This window comes from Myiozetetes cayanensis, unplaced genomic scaffold (genome assembly GCF_022539395.1).
Source record: "Myiozetetes cayanensis isolate MyiCay16 unplaced genomic scaffold, myiCay2020 scf5-8, whole genome shotgun sequence".
NCBI classification, from domain to species: Eukaryota; Metazoa; Chordata; class Aves; order Passeriformes; family Tyrannidae; genus Myiozetetes; species Myiozetetes cayanensis.
Genome location: NW_026087742.1, coordinates 35,757,012 through 35,783,626, shown reverse-complemented (window position 1 = coordinate 35,783,626; position 26,615 = coordinate 35,757,012). Strand labels below are relative to the sequence as shown.

General features: G+C 40.8%; 1 protein-coding gene across 10 annotated transcripts in view; it reads right to left on the bottom strand.

Moving 5' to 3' along the window:
• Positions 1-26,615, bottom strand: part of FAT3 (FAT atypical cadherin 3) — a 404,213-nt gene that overhangs the window by 335,148 nt on the left and 42,450 nt on the right. For 8 of the 10 annotated variants that reach the window (XR_007630830.1, XM_050331681.1, XM_050331687.1 and 5 more), the window contains exon 1: positions 1,850-2,423. The exons of 1 other annotated variant lie outside the window; for it this stretch is intronic. The gene's annotated coding sequence lies outside the window, so the exon portion shown is untranslated. Of the gene's footprint in view, positions 1-1,416; positions 1,544-1,849; positions 2,424-26,615 lie in introns of those variants that run through there. One more of the 10 variants, XM_050331684.1, reaches the window with a different exon arrangement.

Genomic DNA, 26,615 nt, shown 5'->3' with positions numbered 1-26,615 from the left:
AAAATAAACTCTAGTGATCACCAGACAGGTCAGTTTCTAAGGGATCTCAATTTTACCAAGTGCTACCAAACTGTGTCTGATGCTCTTCTGTTCACAACAAGCATACAAACATATAAAACCCCCAAAACTTCACATTTCTTCACAAGTCATGTTCCCCCCCTAAAAAAACCCAAGCAGGAACATTCCAGTTTCTTTCCTTTGGTTGCCAGTGCTAAAATATGCTAACAGCATTAAGGCAAAGGACGACTTGAAGAGCTCACAATCTGTATTCAGCATAATTAGCAGATGCCAATTTAACTTATTACTGCTTCTTCCTTTCTATATTATAAAAAGGATGTCAATGAAAACCTGTTATCTAAATGACTGTTTTCTCAGTGCTAATAGAAAGCAACAATCATGGGAAAACAGAATCAAAGAACGTGGGTTAGGAAAAATCTGATTTTGAAATGACATTATAAAAAGCTACAGTAAAGAAAGAAATTAATGCCTGCAGACAGGACTTTTCTCTCTTTCTTCGCACTTAGTATTTTTAGGCTGTTTTAAAAGTAATTACGTATTTGGTGGTATACCTGGTTATTCAGAAAAGCAATGCAACATTCCAGGTAAAGCAATACCACTAAATGAGGTTGCTGAATTGTCTCAGCTACTGATCATTGCAAACCATGAGAAATAAGCACCCTTAAGATGCATCTTCTATGCAGAAAACTAACAGCTAAGAAGTAAGAACACAAACACCTGCAAAAGAAAGCAAAGCAAGCCCTAAAAAACAGCTTTGTTCAAAATAGCAAGTAACGGACTGTATCACAGCTAAAGGACAGTACAGAGAGCACTTCTCCTGCCTGCAAAGCAGAAACACATTAACACATTTAATAAAACAATGCCCTCTTGAACTAAGAGGCTGTTGAAAGATGTATCCAGCACAAGCACAAAAAAAGCAGAGTGCATCAAGGTTGTGGATTAAACAGGTTTCTAACACATAAATAATGTAATGATCCAGTCCAGGCATCATTTGCTGCTACTTCTGCTTGGTGAAGATGCATTCCTGCTTACAATTCTGCATATTACAATGGAGTGCAAAAAATATTTTAATAAACTATCTTCTGACTCTCAGGCTAAGCTGAAGAGCCTTGTAAGGCTATGCTTCTCCACAGCTTTAATCGATTTCAGCTATAACTTCATTTGCTATGCCTAACAGACAGTGTAAACTTCACTCTTCCCAAGAATTAAGAAGAAAATAACATTTCATACTCCCCCATAAGCAGTGTATGGAAAGCACAAAACAGAACCGCTGCACACATACCCCCCAATTAAATTGGTCTCTGTGGAAACTAATAACTTTCCACAGTATGCACTGTAATCCAAGTAATAATTTTAAACAGGCATAAGCTGCAGTGTGCTGAACTAAGGCATTCTTACCTTGTGAAGAGTGCTTGAAGACATTTAGTCACAGTAAAAGAGAAGAATGTGCATGTTGCCAAGTATTTCCTATGTAAAGGGGATATGCTTTACCCCACATTCGCGCACGCACACCCAAACTGGGTGCATGTGCTTCCTAGGTAGAGAAAGAGCACCAGAAAAGATAGGCAGCACCGATAATGCCCCAGCTTTATGTCTCAATCAGTAGCGAGTTAAGCTGGAGGAACCATTTGAGATGAAAAGGGAAACAATTCCAAGAAACAAGATTTTTTTCTCCTCTGGATGCACAGAGCTTTGCTTTGGTGACCTATAATACCTTAACAAAAAAATCTTCACAACCCACCTCCCTCCTGAGCCAGTGAGTTGCACATGTCAAATGACAATGCACAAACAATGCACAAAGACTTTAAAAAAATATTAAAGAATCCCTTACCTTTTAGTCAGAATAAGTGACAGATAACAGTGATGAGAAACTCAGTTGGCACAGTTGCTGTACGTATTTCTCAGCGGACTTCTTTTTAGTGGTCCCAAAAGCACTGAACATAAAAAACCTCCAGCCTGCCTGCTTCATTCTTCAGCAACAGAGATACATGCTGTCACGGTAACGCAAAAGAAAAAGCAAAAAGAACTATAGATCTTAGTTTTTAAAGCTTTTGTGCTTATAGGGAAGAAAAAGAGGGAGTGGGGAAAAGAAGGAACAGAGCAAACACTTTTTCTAAGAGAAATGTGGTCTTGGTTGTAGAAGTAACCACAACAGAGAAGCATTCAGTTTGAATTTCCCTGTTTGCAAGCTCCTTGGGAAAAATAAGAAAAAAATTTCAATCTTTAGGGAAAAAGAATCAAATGCATGGATGGGGGAAGGGAGAGGAGGAGGGTACTGCTCCTATGTGACATACATATGGAATGAGCATTAGAACAATGCTGACAGGACAGCTAAGCAACTGCACTCTGGGGCAGCAGTTTTTAAAGCAGAGCTTTTGCAGCTTTGCAGAAAGGAGAGGAAAACAATTCATATAATAAAAAAAGAGCCCTCCGCAAAGGGGAAAAAAAAGAAAAAGGAAGGAAAAAGAAAAGAAAGGAGCTCTTAATTCAAGAAGAACTGCAGACTTAAAAAAAGAAAAAAATAAAAAGAGTTGGCTAATTTCTGAAAGGTGGGGGGGGGCCGGTGGGAACCGCCGTGACTGCTTCCCAGCGATGCAAGCAGAAGCCTTGATGTCTAGTGCACTTACATTTTATGCGGCGCACAGTGGGTCCCCTCCTCCCTGCCTGCCTCTCTCCTTCCCTCCCTCCCTCCCTCCTTCCCTCCGCCCTCCCTGCCTAGGAAGCTCTCTCTCCCAGGGGACAGGAATTCCAGTGGACCCAATTAACACTATACTTTGCCGGCTCCTTGGTATGATCGATATTAAATAAGAGGAGTTTTAGCAGCACTGAAAAATAAAGCAGCCATGTAATGTGTGGCTGATGGAGACTGCATTTTTTTTCCCCCCTACTTCCCCTACCCCCCAATCTCAAAACGATCCAATGCAGCAGGAAAAAAAAACAATTTCAAAAGCATGCGCCAGTACCAGTGATACAAACTGCATCAGATATTTGTTAGAAACTTAACGGAAGCCCTCGATTGCTCATTTCAGTAGCTTGGGCAGTACTTTATTAAAGTGGATTTACAAATCAATGGAAGGAATCCAAATGTTCACAAACAGGCTCTTTCATCAGGTCCGCTGCCTGACCGTAAAGGAAGTTTGCTGAAGGGGTCTGGGGGCTGTTTCGCCAGCACACTTGTTTTCAATGGGCTCCCAACAACATGACTTGTTTGGTTTGGTTAAAGAAAGGCAGTAAGAGGTTCATTGCTTTAAGGGAATGCAGCCTAGTGTGTTTACTGCCTCATTCCTGAAGCACGTGTTACAAGGCATCCTACAAATTGCAAATGATTTTAATTTGAACGGGGAAGTGATTGGGAGGCAGTAGCCTTCTTTGGTCCTGTTTTCCCTGATCTATCAATCACAGATTGCTATGTAAAAACAGTCTACTACAGGCTCTCTCTATAGAGGAAAAGCAATTACTAGCATTAACTCTTGCCATTGCAAATTAATACAATACAGTCCACAGCTGATAGAGTCTGCCTGCAAGCCATTAATCTAAGAATAAATGGGTGGTTTGCTTAAAACCAACTGGTCTGAAATTCTCAGGTTAAGAGCTCCCTTCTCCCTTTCCACATTTCCCTTTGTATTTGTAAAAGTCAGTGGACAGAAATGAAAGCCCTATTTATTTGCTGTGGCCAGTACAACTCCAAGCTAACAATATCCATCAGTGAAACTGCCTACAATACAGGATTTCACCACCAGTAGCTGCTTTCCCTTTTTTGTTTCTGGGGTGGCCATAATCTTCAAATTAAACCCAATAAACAGCACTGAGTAATATCCTTCACTGAACAGCTGGGTTGACCACTGACTTGAATCCATCTTGTTAAATTAATATTAGATTGCATTTACATACAAATAAGATCAATTAAAAATACTCATAAAACCATGCGACCAAAGGCAGTGAAGAGTTAAATTAATTAACTCAAAAAGCCTCCAAATAAATAATGTTAACGTTAGGATTCTCCTTCTAGCTGGCAGAGGGAAAAAAAACAGCAGCAGGCCAAATTCCTATTAGTGACTACAAGCAGTAGATCCAAATATCACACTGCTTGTCACAAATTCTGTATGAAGCCTAGTAACACCCTTCACAGTTAGATAAACGTGGGGTATGCTGAAAACCCAAGCAATGGTCAACAGATATCACAACTAATTATCAAAACCCCAACAGATATCACAAACTAAAGGTTTATTTACATGGGAAGATCCAAAAGAGTGTACCTATATTGCTTACACACATGAAGTCGCACTTCTTGAGCTACAGTAATTCCAGGGTCATGTACTTGCACCTGTACTCAGGAGGAAGACGCTGCACTTCACATGTACTGACTTGACAAATATCATCTAGATGGCATGGTTTTTTCATGCAAAAAGAGTCATGGAAGAAGTAACCCACTTAACATGGCATAAAGCAGGCAATGCTGGGTGACAATTTGAATGAGAGGAAAATTAAAAAACCTTCACTGGAAATCACAGAAAATCATGTATGTTGTCATGCTTCACAGTTGTTACTGATCCAGCACCACAGCATGGTAAACATACTGGATTTGAAATGAGATGCAGAGATTGCTGATAATACCAACCTAATGGTCCAGAGCTGGCAAAATTACATTCCATTTTCAGTCTCCTACTCTAAATTAGGGGGCAGTGCTAACTGGCTAAAGTGTCCCCGAAAGTGGCCCCAACCTTGTCCAGAACTCCTCTCTTGGCAAGGGGATCAAAGCACTTGGCAAGTGTTTTGGGATCTCATCGGAGTGAATGAACACATACATACACCACTTGCCCTGGAAATCAAATTGTTTACATAGAAAACCACTACAATAAAAACATAATCCACTGAACCTATCCTGGCTGTGGAAGCCCAGTGGGTAGCTAGATTTTGGGAAAGGTTGAGGTTTACAGCTGCAGAGGGGAACATAAATGCTCTTGGAATCCATAAATGATCCATCAGTTGATCTGTCATCTCAACACTCCTAGGCACTAGGAAAGTCATTATTATCCCCATTTTGGAGATGATGATTTGAACACTGAAAGCCTAAACTGCCTCCCCAAGGAGATGCACAAAATGTTGGAGAGTAGTAGGAAACTGATTCCGGGCTTTTCAAGTCCCTTACTTGCAAAGACTGTTTCAAACACGATCAACTGAATTTGATGCATTTTTAAAGTCAAGCCTTGTTCCTTAAAAAAATATCAGCACCATTCTAGTCTACTCTTAAGTACGAATTAAAGCACCATTCATGGTACTTAAAAATTATCTGTTCTGCTTAAGAAATCTGCAAGAGTATAGACTAATATACTATACACAAACAAAAATTTACATCATTTTACTAAAAAATAATTTGAAGATCATTTGACAATTAGGATTAAAGTCCCAGTTTGGTAGAACATTTCAAGCCAGTGGGGAATTCCATAGAAGAACAACTCGTAAGTGTGAAGAAAAAGGGACAGAAAACATTTTTTAAAATAAGCTAGTGTGCCAGTATCAAACCAAGTTATTGGTTAATATCTACTTAAAATAGAAAATCTTGAATACCACAGTGAAAGTCCCAGTCCCTAACTGCAAAGAGAACAACCCCTGCTGTTGCTGGAGGCAGGGAAAGAGGGATGTGCTGCTGCCCTGATCTGGGCGAGAGGTTCCTACAAAGAGTCTCCCATGCACTGACGCCTTGGTGAGCTACCAGTGCTGCCTGGAGACCGTGCTCTCCCATGACACCCTCTGCACACTCTACCTGACAGAAATGGTTCCTGGAGATCAGCATGACCCAACACACGGGCCCACCATTTCTGCCACCATCAGAGCTGGTGTCTTGATGACTCCAAAAATATAATCCACAGAACAGGACATATTTAGCTTAAAACAATTTGCAGGAAGAAGCATTGTTCTCAGAATTTGCTTTATTCTCATGAAAGACAACTCTACAGAAGCTGTAAGGAGTACCTACAGAAGTCTAAGCTGGGAAGATGTATCTGAGATAAAGAGTTTCTACCAGAAGAGAAAGAAGTCAGTATTTAATATTTGAGGGCAGGAACTAATAATTGCTAATGGGGCAGTACCATATGACCCAGAAGAAAAGGTATAAAATTCTTTCTTTTCTCCTTCAGAAACTATATTGAGAAGTGCCAGCATTTACAACACACTTTGGAGAATTCTAATCTATCTAGGTGCTCCCCAAGAACCTATGACTGAAACTGCAAACATGGGAGATTAGCTATGTAAAGATACATGGTGTAACAGAATTTGTAAAAGCTAATCCACTTTATTACAGACATCATCAGCTCTGTTCATTATATAAACCTCCCAATTCTACTGTTCTCAAAGACTACAGCCTTTGGCACTATTTAAAGTTGCTTACACTTTCTTTCTAATATACTCCTTTTGATTATTAAAAGGCAAATAAATTGGTAGGTTTTTCTCTCTTCCTTTATATTCATTTTCATACAGTACAATAAATTATAGAAATTAAAAAGAAAAAGACATTTAACTAAATATACTTTGGCTTCAAAACATCAATACTTAGAAACAAGGCTGAACACACAGCAATGTGGTCTTTGCTCAAGAATGTGAAAAAATGCCTGCAGATATTTTAAATACTTACCAAATGAGGGGGATGTATATCAGGTTGCAGAGCTCTGGATTACACATACTTTCAAGAGATGATGATTCATGTTAATGTACATCAGTAGGGTTGGAGGTTTGCTTTGTTCTTTTTAATTTCTAATTACATTTTACTAGAAGAATAAACAGAAAGAACACATAAAGCCAGAAACTAAATCTAAACTAAAATAAAGGAAAAACAACCTTTTAAGGCACTTAACATCAGAGAAGGTTAGTCAGCCAATTACAATTTACAACCACGCAGTAAACCAATGGTGAGGTTCAGCTGACTAATGCTCTGCACCATTATGTAGCAAGTACCAAAGGTAAAAGGCCAATTTCCTATTTGAAAATTGGGTTTCAGCAATGTGCAGCCACCATTCTACGGGGCCGGGTGATTACCTCCCCATCGGTACCCACCACAGAGAAATGGAGCTGCAGCACCCACTGCCTCCCCTTCCATGTCTGAGCTCTTCAGATGGTGCCCATACCCCCCAGCTAAGCATGGGGGGCTCACTGTACTCTATGCCAAATCAACCATGCTTTGGTGAACTGGGATTTGGAAAGTCTCATTTAAATCCTCATGATGCCAACAAACTCTAAAGACACTTTATGTCAAATGACCAATCAATCTTATTGGATCTTATTTTCACATTTTTAGGTCTTTATTCAGTGGGTGCAAAAACAGACCCTCCTGAGAAAGGTGCAACAAAATATAACAAAAATTTAGAAAACAATAGCTGTTTCTTACCATTCCCACCAGAGATGCTCTTGCTCTTAACTAGCAAGTTTGGCATGCTCTACCCAAAAGCTGACTGCAGCACAGATAAGCAAACCTGAACTAATTTTAAACTAGACTGAACAGCATTGGTGTTCACACCAGTGAAGCTACAAATACCAGCACAGGCCACATAAATCTAATCAGAATACAGGAGGCTCTGACCACTGACCATATCACAATAAAGCATCTGCTACCGTGGCTTCATGGGCAGCCACAACAGCCCAGGTAAGCTTGGTTAAAGCTAGCTGGGACACTTTTCAAGCTTCTGACTGCAGCATTCGAAATATCTGTAATTTACTGGGGAGGAAGGAGCTCTTTCCAGAATGAACTGAAATTAAAATAAAAGTTGGAAGAAATTCATACTACTCAAATGTAAGTGCTTTGTTGTGGTTTCCAAGGCAGCTCCAGGTAGTGCAGTGCAGCCTCCAGGGTATCTGCCTGGCCCTGTTGAGTACATGGTCAACCTGGGATGATGCTGCTGCCAGCTTGCCACAACTTGTCCCACCACGTGTTTAGGGCTGCATGATGTGTGTCTCATTCCCTACCCCTGATCCTGCTCACACTAAGCATGAACACAGGACCACTCTTCTTAAGCAGTTTTTCTATACAACACCTCCAATCACTTCTCCCAGTGGAGACTGAGTTACCATGTTTTGGTTCCTCCTCTACAGCAAAGAAACCTTCCCCCATTGCTCTGGCTTGACAGCTCAGGGATGGAGCTGGCTCAAAGGCAGAGAGAGATTTGTATCATAACACAGCCAAAAGAGCCCATGGTGTTGGTCAGAACATACCAGCAAAGGCCTACTGAAGAAGCAAGAACATGGGCTCAAATAGTAGGGAGGGAAATAAGTATGCATAAAAGCATTACAAGTACCTAGGCAGATTGCTTTGTAGTGGTCTGTGATTTCACAGAGAGAGACCCAGACTGTATGATGGTACGTCTCCATCACTAATTTTGGTTACTGATACATCAGGCTTTTCTACAGGATATTGGCATACAACATGGAATGTATCTTAAGTGTCACTTTGCTTGAATATATACCTCCAACACATGCTAATAACAGTTCAAATGAAAAGCCCTGCCACATCACATTATCTATTACCTTTGAAGACAGAAAGTAGCTGCTAAGCATCGTTCCTCAGAAGTAGAGAGTGTGGGAAAAGAGATGGATAAATTTGGCAAGAGACTGCAAATTTAGGATTTCTCTCACGTTCACTGCAAGGTTACCTACTTTACTCCTTCTCCAGTTTTATTTTAGCAGCAACTTTTCTGAGACCTTTTGCAAGCCAGCTCAAGCCAACACAAAGTGTACTGACACATCCCACCACCACAACCCTGTTACTATGGTCGAGAAGTCAAAACCTTCATCAAAGTATTTTCAGAACATGCATTGCATCAGAGTAGTCAAATACACTCCGTTTCATGTGGACGCCTCCTCTGAGAGTCTCTTTCTGGTAAGATTCTGGGAAGATACAACTTAGAGGGGATCTTCAGGCACACCTGGAGAGGGCGATTACTGAGCTCACCTTCCCACCATTTGAGGGGCATCCCTAAAGGTCAAGTTGTAGCACAAGTATGTTAGTCCTAGACTAAATAGACAGAATCACAGAATATTCTGAGTTGGAAGGGATTATCGAGTCCAGCTCTTAAGTGAATGGTCCATATGGGGATCAAACCCGCAACCTTTGTGTTATTAGCACCATGCTCTAACCATCGGAGCCAATCTCAAAATGACAATTCTCTCCTCTGAAGCCTTGTTTTCCACTGGTTTGTTTTTTTCTCACCAAAGCTCTTCCCTACTGCCTCTCCTGCAAATCTTTCGTATTCCATTGTTTGCCTATACAGGTTCTAGTTATCACTTAGAGAGGAAGGAAGAAAAATAAATAGAGAAACCACTCTGAAAGACCATCTATTTCCAACAGGTTTCCAGCAAGGGCAGACTAATGTGCCTGTTATTAGGAGAGGGTGGATTAGTGTAATTGCCTTACAGTTTTGACAGTTTCTGTCATCCCCAGAACAGATGTTCTATGAGTTCTGCCTTATTTCCTAAATGCTATCAAGTGACAATTTCCATCCATTTTTGTGGAGGACTCATGACGCAAAGTGCACGGGTCTTTAAAGTGACTTGTGCTCAGGACTACATCTTCAAAGGACGCAAGGCTGGTTGCCATGGCTGCTGAAGGTTAAAACTCACGGGGCTCATGTCTTTATCAAACCTAAGTGCCAGCTGTGGGAATGAATCCTGAAGATTAGGATGCTCCACAAAAGCAGCTTCAGGGCTAGAGGTTTTGGCAAAGGCAGCTGGAAGCGAGCAGATGAAAAAATGCAGCACCTTGTTAGAAAAAGGCAGCTTGGATGGTCTAATCTTGGTGGATTGGTAGAACAGAGGAACATACAAGTAAAGGGGAAAATAACAGAGAATCAGGTCTCCCTTTCAAATTATTTTCAATGTAGATGACTCCAACCCTGGAACAGTAATAGATATGTATCAGCTCTCTGGTAATTCTGAGACTAAACAGCATTCATCAGCATGGGCTTCAAATCTCAAAAGCAGGGTAGATGGTAACTCAGCAGGTACAGCCTCTCAAGGCAACACTTTGTCAACAAGGTTGGTATGTGAAGGTTTGTGAAGGAAGGTATGTGAAGGACCTCAATACTGTTGCTTTACTATCTCCAACAAATATGAAAAAACAAAGCCCAGAAGAATCCATTGTCCTTAGTTTCCAGATTATTAATATATTAAGAAGAAATGAAAATTTATAGCTTCATCCATTTTCCTAGCATGTCTTCAACTCCCTAAACCAACACAAGGAGGAAGGGAAAGGAGCAGGGGTGAATAAATTTATACTGCCCTTCTTGTATCTTGGGGAAGATGGTTACCATTTTCTTAAGTCATTCTGAACCCATTCTTCCTCAGCAAGTGGAGAGGTCAAGAGCAGTGCTGGACACCCATTACAGGACAGACTCAATGGACAAAGCAAGAAGCAGCCCTATCTCCACCACATGTGCCATGATCTAAGTGTGTTGGGGCTCAATGACCTCTACTCCAAAACTCAGGTTGGGGTCTTCAGCTTATACACTGTTATTACAGTCCAAACCTGCACTTTACTCCTCCTTAAATTGTTCCTGATATTTTGCATCAGAGCAAAGGACATCCATGTCACTTACACTGAGCCACCTCCCATCCCACCTGAAGGCAGTAAACCTAGTAAAAACATGACAAAAGTGAGAAGAAATGCAGACCACAATATCCAGCACTACACAAAAACAAGGGCAGAAAAAGACAGCGTAATGGGGTAAAACACAGCATATCCTGTGAGGTTCAAGTTGTGGCAAACGATGGAGACAAGAGGTTCATCGTACAGAAAGCAGAAACTTCAGTTTAATTGTTACTAAACTATGTGGTACATGAGTAATTGGGTTTATGGACGTTCCTGGCAGAGACAGAGGGAAACCCATCCTCTCAGGGCAGCTAAGTGCTTGACTTCTGTGTATTTTTATGTGTTTGTCAAACACTTAGACACTAGAGGCACTTAGAATCCTTTAAATAAATAAAATGCATTGCGTTATGTCAGTTCAAAAAAGCACTGTATCGATGTATGTTAACTACTTTCAATGGAAATTATAACAGGATACAAGCAGAAGTGCAGCCAAAAGAAAAGTTTAATAAAATAGGCTAGTAAGGAGAGAGAGGAGGAAACTGAAGGCTGGCAGAGTTGCAGCCTAAAAGAAATCAGAACAGTAGATCTGTGAATAGCATAGATCATAAGATAGGAGAGAAAGCACCTCCTGTTTTACTATGACTGGGCTAGCTTACATTTCATTACAGGGAATCCAGGATAGGCAATTGTGTAATCAAGAGCCAGACGGCTTTACTCATTTATAATTAATTCAAAGTACTTTGAAAGTGAGCTTAGAAAATAGCTAAGTGCTTCCCTTCAAGGAAACCTCTTGTAATGTTTCTGGAGGGCACAGCAAGCAAAGTAGAAGTTGTTCAGCTGAAGACAAAAGGTTTTCTCCTAACATAAATGAATAAAGTGTTACCACAGGCAGCGAAGCAGAGAACATGGCCCATCTTGAACAAAGGCTTTCATCCAAGAACTGTATTTTTACAGCAAGAAACACCATTCTGGACTGTTTTACACCATTTTAAGGGTTGAGAGAAGGCTCAGTACATTATGGACTGAGATGCAGACTATTCAGTCTTCTATTTATTTTACAAAGACAACTGCTCTCTTAGAGGAAAGCATGATTTCTGGCTCCAAAACCACAACGAGCACTTCCACCAATCCATGGCACTTGCCAGAAAAGTGCACTGCCCCCTATATACTCCCTCCTTCCCCAGCCAGTGCACTGTGAATCGCATCGACAGCAGAGTCCTGCACACTTGCGCTGCTTGTTTGTTCAGATCCTCAGGTATTCATTACCTGTCCTGTGTCCACACAAATAATTCAGAAACTTAAATGCCACCTTCCGTTTTGTGTAGTTACTAATTTATCCACACTTAGCTTCTCATCTGTAATTCACGTTGACGTTAATGGAGAGACAAAGGTGTGTGTAACAGAACAGAGGCAGTCCAAAAGAAATGAGAAAAAATGTGGTCAGCAGAAACCAATTATACATTCAAAAGTGTATTGTGGAAACCACCAGATTTCTGAAATCAAGTGAGGAGGAAAATGTACCAAAACCACACTTGGTCTGGGGAAGGAAGGGGGGTGCAGGGACAAAGTTGCTAGCACATACAATCAGTCTCAGCCTCATGAAAAGAATATAAATATTTAGACACGAACAGACCTCTTAAAATACAGTTGCAGAGTCTGCTGGCACATGGACAAACATACAATAAGCCCACCAATGTGGAGACACAAATCAGGTAAATCAGACATGAAATTGGCAGGCAACATGTGCAAGATGCATTTTGTAAAGGCAAAAATGTGTTCACCACCAAATAAAAAAAATGATTTTTCCCAGGCAATCTGAAGCTGCACTGTAAAAGAAATAAACATTAAATATTTAAGGCTGTTCACCTAAATTCTATCACTTTGAGCACATGGTGGTGGCTTTTTCCTCCATCACCATTCTTCCTGCACCAACAAAAAAATGAAGGCTTTAAAGAGAAATACGTGAACGGTCTTGCTATTTTGAAAGCTGAACATCTTCTCAGATGGTCTTGAAAGAGTTAGCTGCTTCAGAGCTCAGATATTCTCCTTCCTATACCTCACAATAAATACTAGAAGACTAATGTGCAATGAATTTCCAATTACTGATCTGCACCAGCTGGACTGTCAATCAGCCTCCCTATACAGTGCATGTCTTCACCTCCTCATGTTCTCCTTGCATGTAGAGGCTCCTTATCCCCTCAACAGCATTCACAAAAGCAGGTAATTCCCACATTCCTATCAACTGGAGTAGGTTAAGTGTTGCTTTGGACTCTCCTTGCTCCTCCAGTCTTAAAAAGGTATTATTTCTCAACATGTCATCCAGGAAAACAATTGCAGTCATGACTTTGAGACATCAAAGAGTATTTCAAAAGCAGAGTGACATTTCCTCCAAAGTTTTTCCCATTAGCAGTCACTGACAGGGAATGCAGGGTATGAGAGAAATCTGGGAGGGATGCCCTAGGATCAGGACACAAAATTCTCCTACACTAGTATACAAGATCCAGATATACTGCATTATTGAAGTCTTTAATTATGATTTTGCCAAGCTTAAAAAGTACAAAGTTGTCATACAACTAGATATGTTAACTTTAGGATCTCCAAAAAGCCTGCCAGATTCACTTAAAAGGTATTATCTCCCAATAAATACTAAATTCCTTCATGGGTGTCTTATAGTTTTAGATCAGTATACAGGAAAAGTGTATCACCAGGTGTCATCAAACAACCCATTTTAATGGATTATCATTTATTTCTTTAATACTTTGAGTCATTCTTAGCACCACTACACATTCTTTATTTCTCAGCCACATGACTAAGGGAAATGCTGAATCAATAAACCTTTGCAGAGCATCACTAAGCAATATAACTAGTGATTAAATCTTGTTTTCAATGTAGAATTCAGCCTGAAGAAATATAATTAAAAAAAAAACCTAACCACAATGCTCAAAAAAATATTTTCCTCTGCTGTTTTCTACAATTTCACTAAGCTATATATCGCTGAAATCAAAAAAACTCCCCCCTGCCAAAAAAACCCCAAAACACAAAACCAAAACACCACAGACATGGCATCATTCTTCACACTTTGCCTGTTACAACATGATATTACCCCAGGCTGTTGTTTTTGCACCTGCATTTCACTTCCTAACCTGGGTTACACAGAACATGATTCCTGAAAGGTTAATTAGCAGCTATGTAAAAAGCAAACCCTTGCTATGTCTCAGAGCGTGTGTGTTTTACTGCAAAGGTTGAGCATCCTGCGAAGACCAGGACTTTGAGATACAGCATGAAGCCAGATCCTCTAGCAGGACCCGTAAGTTTTTTGTGCCCGTAGAGGCCTTACCAGAGCATTCTGGAAATTTTCATCCAGGCTCTGCTGCCTATAAATAGAGCTGCAGCTCCCGGGGGCTGTGTGGCTGTGTGCTGCTGGTGTGCTCCGAGTTGCTAAGGAGATGGCAGAGCGAAGGCGTAAACCGCGTGGGGGAACCAAGAGGAAAGCGGCGCCGCTCTGGGGTTTGGCTGGGAGCCAGGGAGGTATCCTCCTGCGGGTATCCTCTGGATCAGGAAAAAAAAAAAAAAAAAAAAAAAAAAAGAAGAAGAGGAAAAAAAAAGGATGGAGCTTCCCTCTCAGCCTGACAGAGGCCATTTGCTGCGAATGTCAGGGCAGGCATTCCCATCAAAAGACTCCTGAATAATTATAACAAACCATCAACCTTCTGGGCTCTCACAGCATCCCTGTTTCCTGAATTCAGACCCATGTTCTTTATCTCAGAGGAAAGTAATTATAGCTTATATTACACAGCTCCATCCTAAAGGAAAAGGAATTTTTGAATCCTTTTGTTCACTTGCATGTAGATTTGTAAACAAAACTGATATGCTTTGAACTGTAGCTGTGGAACAAACTACCTAAAGGAACTGAGACTAGGATGACTCCTCACACACAGTTTTCAGATCTGAACCAATTCATTTATCTTTGTCTAGAGGACACCTGAATGGAAATAGACTGTGGCTCAAGACAGCGAAAGAAAATAAGGGTCATCTTGAATTAGGGTTGGATGTAGATACTACTGCCCATTTCCACCAGTGAAATTACATCTTCAAATAGGAGATGACTCACACCACTGTGTTGGTAGCAAATATCAGCAAGACTGAGTGCACATCCTGAAAAGAGGACATTTTGAATTTCCAGCATGAATGGAGGTACAATTTTACAGGCATATATTGGGCTTACCTAAGGTTTATGCAGAAGCAATTGCTTCTGGTAGACTGGGAAACCACTTGAAGATAAAGGTAACTATAAGAAAAGATAAAGGCAACTATAAGAAAAATATAAGACTAGTTTCTAAGAACAAAACCCTTAGGAAAACAAAAACGACAAAGAAAGGTGTAGGAATTCCTCAAAAGAAACAGGCAAACACAAAAGGAGCCAAGGTTGTTTCTGCAAATGCAGCAGAAATGCTCTGTGGGGTTAGCTGTGGATTTTCGCACAGAACGCTTGGTTGGGATTGAAAATTAAATGCTTTTGTTTTCCAAGACTCATCCACAGCTCAAATGATACATCTTAGCAGAACAAAGGCAGTATCTCTTGCCAACAGTATAAGCTCATCTCTCACTGAAAAAAACCAAAGACTTAGCAGAAAAAGGTGTATTTTTCTTCACGGTCACCGCTGCTTCAAGCCACAGAAGTATCAAAGTGTGTCTGACAGTTGCTCATTATTAGGCAGGTGAAAGAGAAAACCGAACTTTTTTTCTTTTCCCCAAGACAGCAATGAAACTGCACTAAGAATATTTGAAATAAAAAGCACGTACAGCATGACTGATTTGAACTCTTACTGTCTTCCATCTTTTACAGACGCTAATGCTAACAGTAACTCACTAGCAACAAATCGATGGAAAGAGAAGGAACATATGATCACGGCTTATTTCCCAGTGTACATATTTCTTAATATAGAAAAGTGTATGATAGATCTGCCACCATCTGATCTTGATTGTTGTAAAACCAGTCATTCTGCCTTCATCTGCCAAAAGAGTTTGAGAATTACTGGGGATATTTTTGGCAGCCTTAAGCACACAGAAGCACTAAGGCATATTCCCAGAGGACAGCTGAAAGTTTCTTAACAATTTCCATCTATTAGATGTCACTTTTGCACATTACTTGAGGATTGTCCAGTGCGATTTCAAGTTAATTAGGAATGAGGAAAGTGAGGAAAGGGGCTTCAGGTCGCATTGCTGTTACTGGGTTTTTTTTCCCCACTAAAGTTATTTTATGACAGTCTTAAAACATCAGAAATCTGATCTTGTATCTACTAAATTTTATGACATAATACATTCACAGAAGAGGCAACTTACAAAAAAGATCTGATAAAATATTATTTGGTCATAAATATAATCCTTAATGGGGTGGCAATGGATCAGCCCCTCACATACAAAATACAATGTGGAAAAATGGTGGTGAGAGTTCTTATTCAACGATACACACTAGTTTTTAAAGATATAACTTCACATTTTGATTTCTGGAAACAAAATTATTTCTGCCACACTCCCCATTAAAAAAAAAAATAAAAAAATCTTAATTTTTCAGGAATTCTCAAGCACAACTGAGTTAATATAAATTAAAATAAATTGAATAAAAATTATTTGTATGAGGAATATTATTATTGCCAAGATGCAATGGGCACAAATTGAAATACAAGAAATCCTTTTTAAATGTGATAAAAATCCACAATCACTTTCCCACCACGAGGATAGTCAGGCACTGACACAGGTTACCCAGAGAGATTATGGAGTCTCCATCCTTGCAAATATTCAAACTGCTTGTGGCTGTGAGCAACCTGCTCTCCCTCACCTTGTTCTAAGCAGAGGTTTGGCCTAGATGACCTGCAGAGGTGCCTTCCCACTTCAGTCAGTCCATGATTCCCTGATTACTAAAAACAAATTTACCAGCTGTGTTAAGGCTAAATATCAAATTTAAGCTAATCTCAGCTATACGAATGAAGAATTTAGTTTTGGAAAATTTGGTCATAAAACTGTTAATAAAGTGTCCTTTTAAATAAACAGAAGCCTTAAGGAATCATATTCCATTTCTGCTAGCCAACAGAAAAGTATATCCAAAAGAAAAACACCATTTCTTTTTACATACCATCTATTTCCAACACACGAAGTGCTGTGCCAAGAAATTCTCCATTTTCCAATTAAAGAAACAATTTTGCAACATGGATTCTGTATTTCTCTCTGCACACTGCTATAATAGTGTTGATGGCTATGACCCCTTTTCCTGTCAGTCTTCATTTCCATATGCCATCTGACTGACTTTCACACTTCCTATATTTCCCTTTATATTTCCTCCATTTCCCAAGTTTTAAACTCGTGTAAAGTTTTTTCAAAACCAATACTACAATGAAGCAAATAAACCATGTAGCCCTTTGCAAGTGTAGGAGAGCTTGTAGCTATGGAAGCCTCTTCCACTTCCAGCTAAGTTGGAAATGTATTTCACATTATATAAATGATGCTCGGTCCAGCACTGACTGTGCCATTCTACCATTATTACTTGGTCGTCACTGCTAATGAAGAAGGGAGTTGGCATTAAGTGGCATTGGCAGTTTTGCAATCAATGTCACACATTCTGCACAGGCAGATTCACAGCTTTCTTGGACAGGTCTAAGAGGTACAGGAAAAACTACAGGAAGGAGCTCAGCCTCTGAGCACAGGGTTGGAGCATGGACAGGCAACAAGAATTTGAAAAGCTAAACTGAACAGTAACAGCTGAACAAGCAATATCTAGAGGCACACAAATCAGAAGATAAGAGTGAACCCAGCAAACATAATGGTGCAAGTCACTAGAGCGCAGTGTTAGCGAAGGCAAGTATTTGAGGGCCAGCAAATTAAACTCATAATCATCTGAATTCAGGTATCTCAACAGTGCCAGACAAAGAAACATTTTAGTATTCCTTTAAAATGCACATGTTAAAAACAATAAAAAATGGTGAGCAGGGGCGGGCGGGGAAGGCACAAGTTAAAATATATTCAAGATAATAACATCCTCACATACATTGTACAAACTCTTTCAGCTCTCACTATGCTGGTTTACTCCTGCACATTTCTCTCAGCCAGGCTTCTGGGAGAGGGGGGAAAGGTGGACAGACTCAATACAACCTTCCTGTTTGTGTGCATTAGCACTATTACAAACATCCAAGCTGACAAGATTTAAAGGCTTTATTTCTGCACTGAAGCAAAACCTTTCACTGGGTTAAAACTGAATAAAATGTCCATAAATATGGATTCGTCCAAGCCTGGCTGATAACAAGTCTACACTGAGAAGCCTGGGTGCCTCCTGAGCATTCACTTCCATCTTCCCAAGTGTTCAAGTCCCCTCTGCTCCCTGCCAGAGAGAGGCAGTGGAGAAATGGGAGCAGCAAATATCCCTTTGCTGCAAATGGGCTCATAGAGCTTCCAGAAGCTTATAGCTGTGAGCGGAAAGAGTTAAACACCGGAAGGCATTGCTCTGATCTCACACATCAGTGAAAAACCAGCAGCAGCTCTACCCAAAGCAATGCTGAAAAATAAACACGAAGTTGAATCAGACCCATAAGCTCTTAAAGAGAACAGTGAGCTAGATATAGATATGAATTTCCCAAGGTGAACCCCTTTTGTACCAAGGCAACCTCCAGACATTATTGTTTAACCTTCTGCAGGAGTTAGGTTTGATTTCAGGCTAACAACAGCCATGTGGAGCAGCCATCAAAGTAAAGCTAAAGAGTACGGAAAAGGAATGGGAGAATCCACCTGAAACAAACATTTGACCAAACCTCCACAGGGCTGAAAAATAAAATTCCTGTCAGCAGAGTGGAATCAACTTCAGTTACATCCTTAGTGATAATATTGAATTATCCACTTACCACCTAAAGTTCATACATGCTAAGAAATTAATTGATGAAAACTTACAGGTGCACCTTTCATTATCTGGGATGGCTGTGCCGCTATTTAAGCTACAAATAAAACTCTTAAAATTTTTCCCAGTATTATCACTCCCCATCTGCAGTCCCCACAAGGGTTAAACTCAGAAAGCTCAACCCTGCTTCGCAGTTTGGAGCTTTCTGCCACTGTGACAGCTGTTAGAGCTTAGGCATATCATCAGGAATCCAGTGACACAGCAAAGGACTGAATGCAGACATACATTTCTGACTCCCAGTAAGCAGAAAAATTATGCCCATGACCTAACAGGTCCCATCATGTCTTTACACCTCTTCAGTGTAAACTGATTTGAGAACGCAATAGTGGTCAAAAACATTACCTTTTCTTACAGAATTGTTTTGCTTAAGTCAAAGTGGGCTTTTTATTCTTTCTTTCTTATTGAAAATATTAAAGATATTAATCTGTGATAGAGGCACAGCCACTTGCAAAACAACTTGATTCTACTCTGAAGCTTGCAAATACAATAGATTTTGTTTCCTGCAGTGCTCTAAGGTCAACGAGAAGTCAGAATTCAATCACTAATGCAAGAGGCAGCACATTTTTCTCTCCAAAATAGCTGTTACCCAGGGGCATGAGGCATGGCTCAGCCACCCGGGTCTGTACATGTCCATGCACAAGGGCTGTAGTGGAACATCTCCATCCACCTGGTTCATGAGAGGTATCTCATGAAAGCAAGGGGAGAAAACTGATGGGGGATGGAACAACGAATAAAGATTAGTATCAGGGAATTAACATCAAGCAATAGGCAAATATTTTCTTTTTTCCTATATTTTTCTTAACTTTCAAAACACTGCCAAGAGAAAGGAAGGGGGAAAAGTTAATGAATGTGAAAAAGTTAATGAACGTGACAGCATCCCAGGAAGACACAGACTGGGAAACTGGCAGCTCAGACGTGTCAGGGCACAGCCCAGGCAGGGACACAGCAGTGGGTTGTGGTCTAAGCCACTGGCCATGCAGGAACACCATATAGGAGCTAACAAGGTTTCCTTGCAGAGATGGGCCAGGCTACTCCACAAATGACAAATAAAATCGGGTTTAGAGTGTGAAAAGTGGGTCACAGCTACAGAGAGGAGAATGAGCCCAATGCAATGGCTGTGCTCAGTGGGTGATGGAGAAGCAATTGGCAGGGACCTCAAGGCCTTTATCGGTAGTGTTATTATGCAAATTTGGCAGTACCCATCAGCCTGTCAGGCTGATAGCAGCGAGCTGCCCTAGGTGAATGCCATTAAAAGCCCCTTCCTCAGCCTACGCTTTTTAATGCTCACTTTAATCCACAAAGGCCATGGTCCTTCTCTTCCAGCTCTGCCCTTTCTGACCAGCCTTCTGCCTGCCCTGTGCTGCCCTGGACTGAGCCCCCCATGCACCAGCACTCCTGGGTGATCTACTCCTTCCATCAGGGTCCGTTTTCAATCCCAGATCCCCAGGCATCCCTGGTACTGAGCATAGGCGTGGTTTGGGACAGGAGATACACAGATGGGCTGGTTTGGTCCCCACCACCCCTGCCCTGGGCTTTGTCTCTTGCAAAGCCAAGGGACGGGGGGACTGTGAGCACAGGCACATTGGTAAGTCTGACCTCTTTTTTAAGCATTCAGTTTCTCCCTCAAAGGTTGAAGTCCCCAGATGCATCTGGAAAAAGGAAAAGGGCACAACCAGGCTTATGCAAGAAGCAGGAGGGTGTTCACTTCCATGCTGGGATGGACACGAGCACTGCAGTGAATGCAAGCAGTGCTGAGCACAACAGCAGCCTTGGCCAAACCGTGCACTCTCCCAGTCGTCCCCTCAGTTATCATTAAAATCTTCACAGAAAAAAAATCTGGACTTCTTAAACACTGCTTAAATGATTCTCTCCCCCAAAGAATTAAATTACCATTTATAGCCTGTTCTTCCTATTAAAAATTTATCAATTTATTCATCACTTCTAGGACTGAAACCTTTCATTTGTTTTACAATGAAGAAACCTTTGATCTGCAATTCTCCAAGGCTACCATTTTTTATTCTTTAGTTCTTCTCATTAAAAATAAAACACCTCTATTCTCCAAAATGCCCATTTTAACAACGAGAAACTTTTTTTATCCTTACCTTGTGATAGGCGCTTTGGAAGTTTATATGGGTTTGGTTTTTCTGTTTGATTTATTTAATCATAACAGTACTGTAATGCCATTAAAAAAAAAAGGGGGAGGGTTACATCTTCTCCCAGAGACACAGAAGCAATAGCAAAAATAGAGTTTCACAACATTTCGTCACCTGGCAGGCTGGCATTAGGCTAACCTGAAATGAGTTTGCCTTGGGTCTCCACAGTACACTCCAGCCCTGCCAGCCTCTCTCCAAGGGGCAACTCCTAAATGGAGCTTAAGCCAGAGTATGCCTTAAAACTCAGACGCACAAGCTGCAGAAGAACATTTGGAAACCATATTTTAGCATTTTTCCCCTTGTTCATCCTGTTTTCCAAGCTGGACACACAAAGACCCCTCTCAGCAAAACAGTCATTAGCACTTGTGTGTGACTAGGTCTACAGAAAGCAGATTTACCCCTACTCACGCTGCTAAATGTGTGTTTCACATCAGCAGCTCTCAGGATGCTCCTACCAGGAGCAGGACAGAATGTCGAAGTGGATTTGCCTTTCTGTACTCCTGGTACAACTCGCACCTCACCCACTCCAAGGACCACACACTTTGAATCAGTTTTCTCCATTATAGTTAATAGAGGCCCACAGGTTACACACTACTAATCAGTAAAACAGAGCCCACGACCATCCACTCTGCTTCACGTGTGGAACAGCCTGCCCATGGCCCCATATGAAGTGCTAGGGCACAACTACTATCTGGCTGGTGGGTTTCAGATCAAAGGTCTGAAATGACCTGAGTTTTATTGCTGTCACTTGGCAGAAGCTCCTTCATGTCCTGGTGATGGCCGCAGGAAAGTCCCATGGTACAAAGCCATCATCGGGGAACAGGGCTTGATGCTGTTGCCCCACTGCCTTTGGGGAGTGGTCCATGGGATGCAGGACAGCACTAGCTGCTGCAGGCCAGGCATTCAGCTAACATGTCTTCAAGCTTGTCCTTCTTATTTATGAGGTACTGCAATAAGGGTCCCACTTTAAGCTATTCCCTTACACAAGAACATCTCATGAACTCATGCTGGTCCCCCCCACCACAGTTCTGCACTAGGCCTTGGTGCATCAGAGGGCTGGCAGGGCTTCCACTTCAGCAAAGTTTCAGAAAGACAAGTTTTCAACAGACCTAGAAAAGAATTTTCCTTCAAAAGCACCATTTCAGGAAAAATGGATTTTTATACCAAATACACATTTTCCTGCATTCACTCGCCACAGAAACTCTGATGCCTGCCAGGAAGAGCAGTGCTTGAAAATCAAAATGTGCTGTTTGATTCCTAACACAGAAGCTTTTCCTGTACAACGAAATCCTACTTTCTGCACACCTCTGTCACAGACAGCTGAAGAACAAGCTACAGCTGAACTCGTAACAGACTTCTAACCCCTTCCAAACCTGACTTCAGCTTAGACACAATGCTGAACCAAGTCCACAGTCATCTTTGCAGAGGTCGAGGAAAATAAAAACCTAAACCAACCAATTCCCAACATTTACATTTAGCAACACCAAAGCAGAACAACCAAATAACCTGACAGAGAAACAATAATATACTCCACTACTGAATCAGAGCATATCAGAGGACCAAAAACCACTTAGTGTCCAAGCTTCTGTTTAGTGCAATGTAAACCCTCCAGCTGCTACAGAGAAAGAGAAGCTTTTGCCAGCAGGCACACTTGTGTACGAGCCCTTGTGATGACCACAGGGAACTGCCAAGTGTACCTTTGCTCCCTCCTCCTCATCCCAACAGTTGTAGCTACCTGCATCAGGAGGGAGCAGAGGAGGATCACAGACAGTAGGAAGCACAAAAACCCAGAAAACTACTCCATAAAATAGCACGTGGCTAAGTGCAGCTAATTACACTTTTGTCACCAAATACAAGATGCACCAAAAATATTACTGTCTTGTAAGTCACTTGCATGCCAGAATATTTCCACTCTGCATAAATGATTCCATTCAAATATTGTGAAAATGAATTCATCCCTAAAAAAGACAACAGGCCTAACTGCGTGTCACCAGATGTCACCCAGGCTATGATGCAGCCACTTCAGTATGCTCTTCACCAGCATTGCATAAGAGCCATGAATGTCTGATGAGCCCCAGGAATGTGGGCTTGCCAAGCACTTGTCAGTCTCCAGCGCGTGTTACTCCTCTTCAGTAATCTAATGCCGGCATCTTGTTCCTGTGTACATAAAAGCTTGCTCAGCGTGTTCAAATTGCTGTAATTCTGACAGTCTAATCATTTGGCGAAATGCTGCCATATTAACAGATAACAGCTTGCCCTCTCTTCAAACAGGAGGTTCCTACTCTGCATCAGTCCTTTCGAGGAAGATGATGGATGAAGGAGTTTCTCACCTCCTGCTCCTGTTGGTGGGATAACAGTATTGATACTTAATGCCCACCAACCCCAAAGCAGAGCTCAAATACATCCTGGGGGGCTGGTTTTCAGGTGAAACAACACATGCGTACAGAAAGAGCCATTATTTCTGTTTTACAGAGTGCTTCACAGAGACAGAAAAAAACTTTATGTGACAAAGGAAATGTGTGGGCTGGGATGGAAAACTGAATTCATTCCACCCAGCTGTAGTCCAACTAACCACAATATTATTGAATTAGCACTCTGCTTAAAATGAGGCGGAATCGGAGGCTCCCAAAGTGTGGTTCGCAGTTAACCTTTGCTCCATGAGTCACAGGAATGACTGACAGAGGTCAGGCCAAAGGTTTCCCTAACCCAAATACTGCCCAGTAGTGGCCTGAAACAAAATGTGCATGGTGGAGTGAAAACAGGCAACATACATTTTAATAACTATACACAACAACATAGTGGTTTGCAGCTCCCACATTTCAGGAACTGGAGGGGATTTCTCTCTTTTTAAGAGCATCTGATGGATTTCTCTTTCATGAATTTGTACAGATGCTGTCTGTTGGCACAAAGAGTTCTGGCATTCACAAGATCCAGTGGTAGCAAACTGCATAGCTTCATTACAGATCTCCATCAGGTCACTTTAAGCCTGATGCCTCAGACTTAAAACAGCTGGGACAAAAAGTAAATAATCCTTCACTTTCTAGCTAAGCAAGTTTTCCTTTCTAATAATAGTTATTTTAGATCTCATTACCGTGCATACAAAGTTAAGGTTATTCTTTGCATAACTTTGCATTCAGGTCCATCCTGTGGAAACTGCTAAAGTTTTGCGGCAAAACGCAGCAAAGTTTTAAGGCAAATGGTATGTTTTAAATGTTTTTATTTTTGTTGTTTTGTTTGTTTCTTTGTGTAAGTATTAATGTTTTTCCCCTTTCGCAGGGCATGACCAGTCAGAAACAACTCCTGTTACAGGAGGAATCCTGCAGCAAGTCCTCCTGGTACAATGAGGAAAGTATTTGATTATTTAAGACAATGGTTCCCAAATGGTCTCTTCTAAAGTGTGAACATCCTTCACACCACAGCACTTCTTTCCACAGAAACCCCTCCAAGAATTCTTCCCTTAAATAGGTGATCAAGTTATTACCAATTCTGTCCTCTTGTTTCTCTTTGCATTTTCTCCACAGCTCAGAGACCCATGTTAGTCCTCATGATATTGTTGTCAAATCCAAGGTCTCTCAAAGAGGCCAATAAAGGAAATGCCTTCACTATACCAACAATGCATTGATCAATGTACAAGTTGGTTTGTACAGGAAATAAACAACCTCCATCCTGATCAAAGGTCCTGAACATGTAGCCTGACAGACTATAAGGAAGTGTTTTAAACACTGCACGGCACTATGTTTGCATTTAATCTTTTCTTTTTTATTACCTTCCTTTTTTAAAAAAAACCCCAACATTTTTCCCCAACCTGTCAGTGTTTGCTTTCCAAGATTTGTTTATGCTATGTAAGCTGTAGGTTATTTCTGTTAGAGACCCTAATTTCCTCCTCTGCTGGGACTGTGGCGATAGCCCCAAGGAAGTTTACACCAAGAGAAGAGCATGACAGGCAGTGAATTAAATGGTTCAGAAAGAGATTCAATTAGCTTTCTCAGTGGAGAAAAAAAAGGATAAAAAAGGAATTCTTGGCAGTTCTACTCTTCTGTCTCTGTCTCAAGTTCACCAACTGGACATCAAGGGACAGTTAAAGAAAATAATCATCAATATCTGAAACTTAATATGACATGATTTATTGACACAGGATTAATACTAAGATTTGTCCTTTTTTTTTTTTTTTTTCTTTTTTTGGTAGCCAATTCCCCAGCTGACTGAGTTCAATTCATTTGTTTCTACTAAATGTTTGCTTTTCAAGCTGCTATAAAATTAGATGGCAGGAAGCCTAGAGCTCCTGTGTAGGAATCTTCTTTACCAACTCCTAAGCTATGAAGTGCAGAAATGGCCTGTTGATTCCAGCCTGGCCAACATTTCCACAAGACTTAAAAATGCTTTGAAACCCAGCATTGAAAGATTGTAGACTGATCAGGGCTCATATCCTGCAGGAGAAATCCAACCTAACGAAACAGTAACACCATTACTGAGAAGGAGACAGATTCTGAGAGCCGTTGGAGTTCTGATTTTTGAGAATGCCAGATATTTCTAAATCTGATGACTAAACCAGTAAGTTGTCCCATCAGGCATTAGTAGAAGTATTTATTATTTTTAATATATGCTGCCTCCAGGCAGAGGCAAACAAATAAAAGAAAAATGACCAGTGTCCCTTCAAAGGGACTGCCAGCTGAAATGCGAAAACTGTATGTATAGTTCAGACTTTGTACTTTTCAAATGCATGTGCACCTACAAAGAGAGACAAAGCTTTACAATCACGCTATTCTTGACTCCAGCCATTTCTTTGCATTTAAAAATACACAGAATGCCATGAACATCATTATTCTTTAATGGCACACTTTGGCCAAGAGAAACGAATGCAGGAAAATGAAAGACACGGTTTGCTATTGAAAATTGAAGGCTTCTCATTAGAAGTTTTCAAAAAGAAAAGCGGAGTAGTTAGGAGAAAATATCTACTTTTAACTCTCATCTCTTGTTTCTCCCCAACTGTGCTCTGGGCCATGAAGATTAAGAAAGTATTTGGAAAGAATGCTTAATAACAGTGACTTTTTCTTAAAAGCAGATTGCAAAAACTGTAAAGAAAGCTTAATCTGATTAAAATATTAATGACATTTACCAAACCAGAGACTAGTTTTTAATAAGGAAGTCTACACGCAAAACAATAATTTTCACATTTTTGTGAATAGAAGACTATTTTATGATAGACTATACAAGGCTGTGTTCAACTGTCCTTGGGATTTACAAGGTGCTAATAACATTTCTCCCATAACTTGTTTACCACACCAGAAATACACTCAGATAAATGCCATCACGGTGGATAAATGATGCTACTCTAAGGGGGCTCTAAGTAGCATGGAGTAAACGCACAACACTTTCACCCTCTTCCTTGGTAATGCCTTATCTGAAATTAATGGGCATAAAACCTGGATCATGTTAGAAACAGACAAAGACATGACACATGGGACATCTACTTTATGATGACTAATTCGTGGAGAAATGCTAAGTTATTTCATAGTCCATCAATTTTGTGCACCACAGAGTTCTGCACAACCGATGCTGGCAGTGTGCAGCACAAACCTCCCAAGACGGAACCTAAACAGCTCAACACATATGCCCAAAGCTGAACCTTGTAGCATTCTATGAACTCTGCAAAAGGCAGCAGCTCTCAGCTTCCACTCCATTTCTGCTGGCCTTCACAACCTCTAATTTAGGAAAAAAAGGCTACAGGGTGGCACACCCTCACGGAGGAAGTGCCAACAGCTGCTTTACAACAGCCTTTTTAAACTCCAGGATCTCTTCCAGCCAGTTTCATCTAACTTCCATTTCATTTTATTTCTACAGTCAACAGCCTCTTTGCTCAAATACCTTTTAAGACATTATTTTCTGAAGTGAAAGATAATGGACCATTATCCTATATCATAAGAAAACA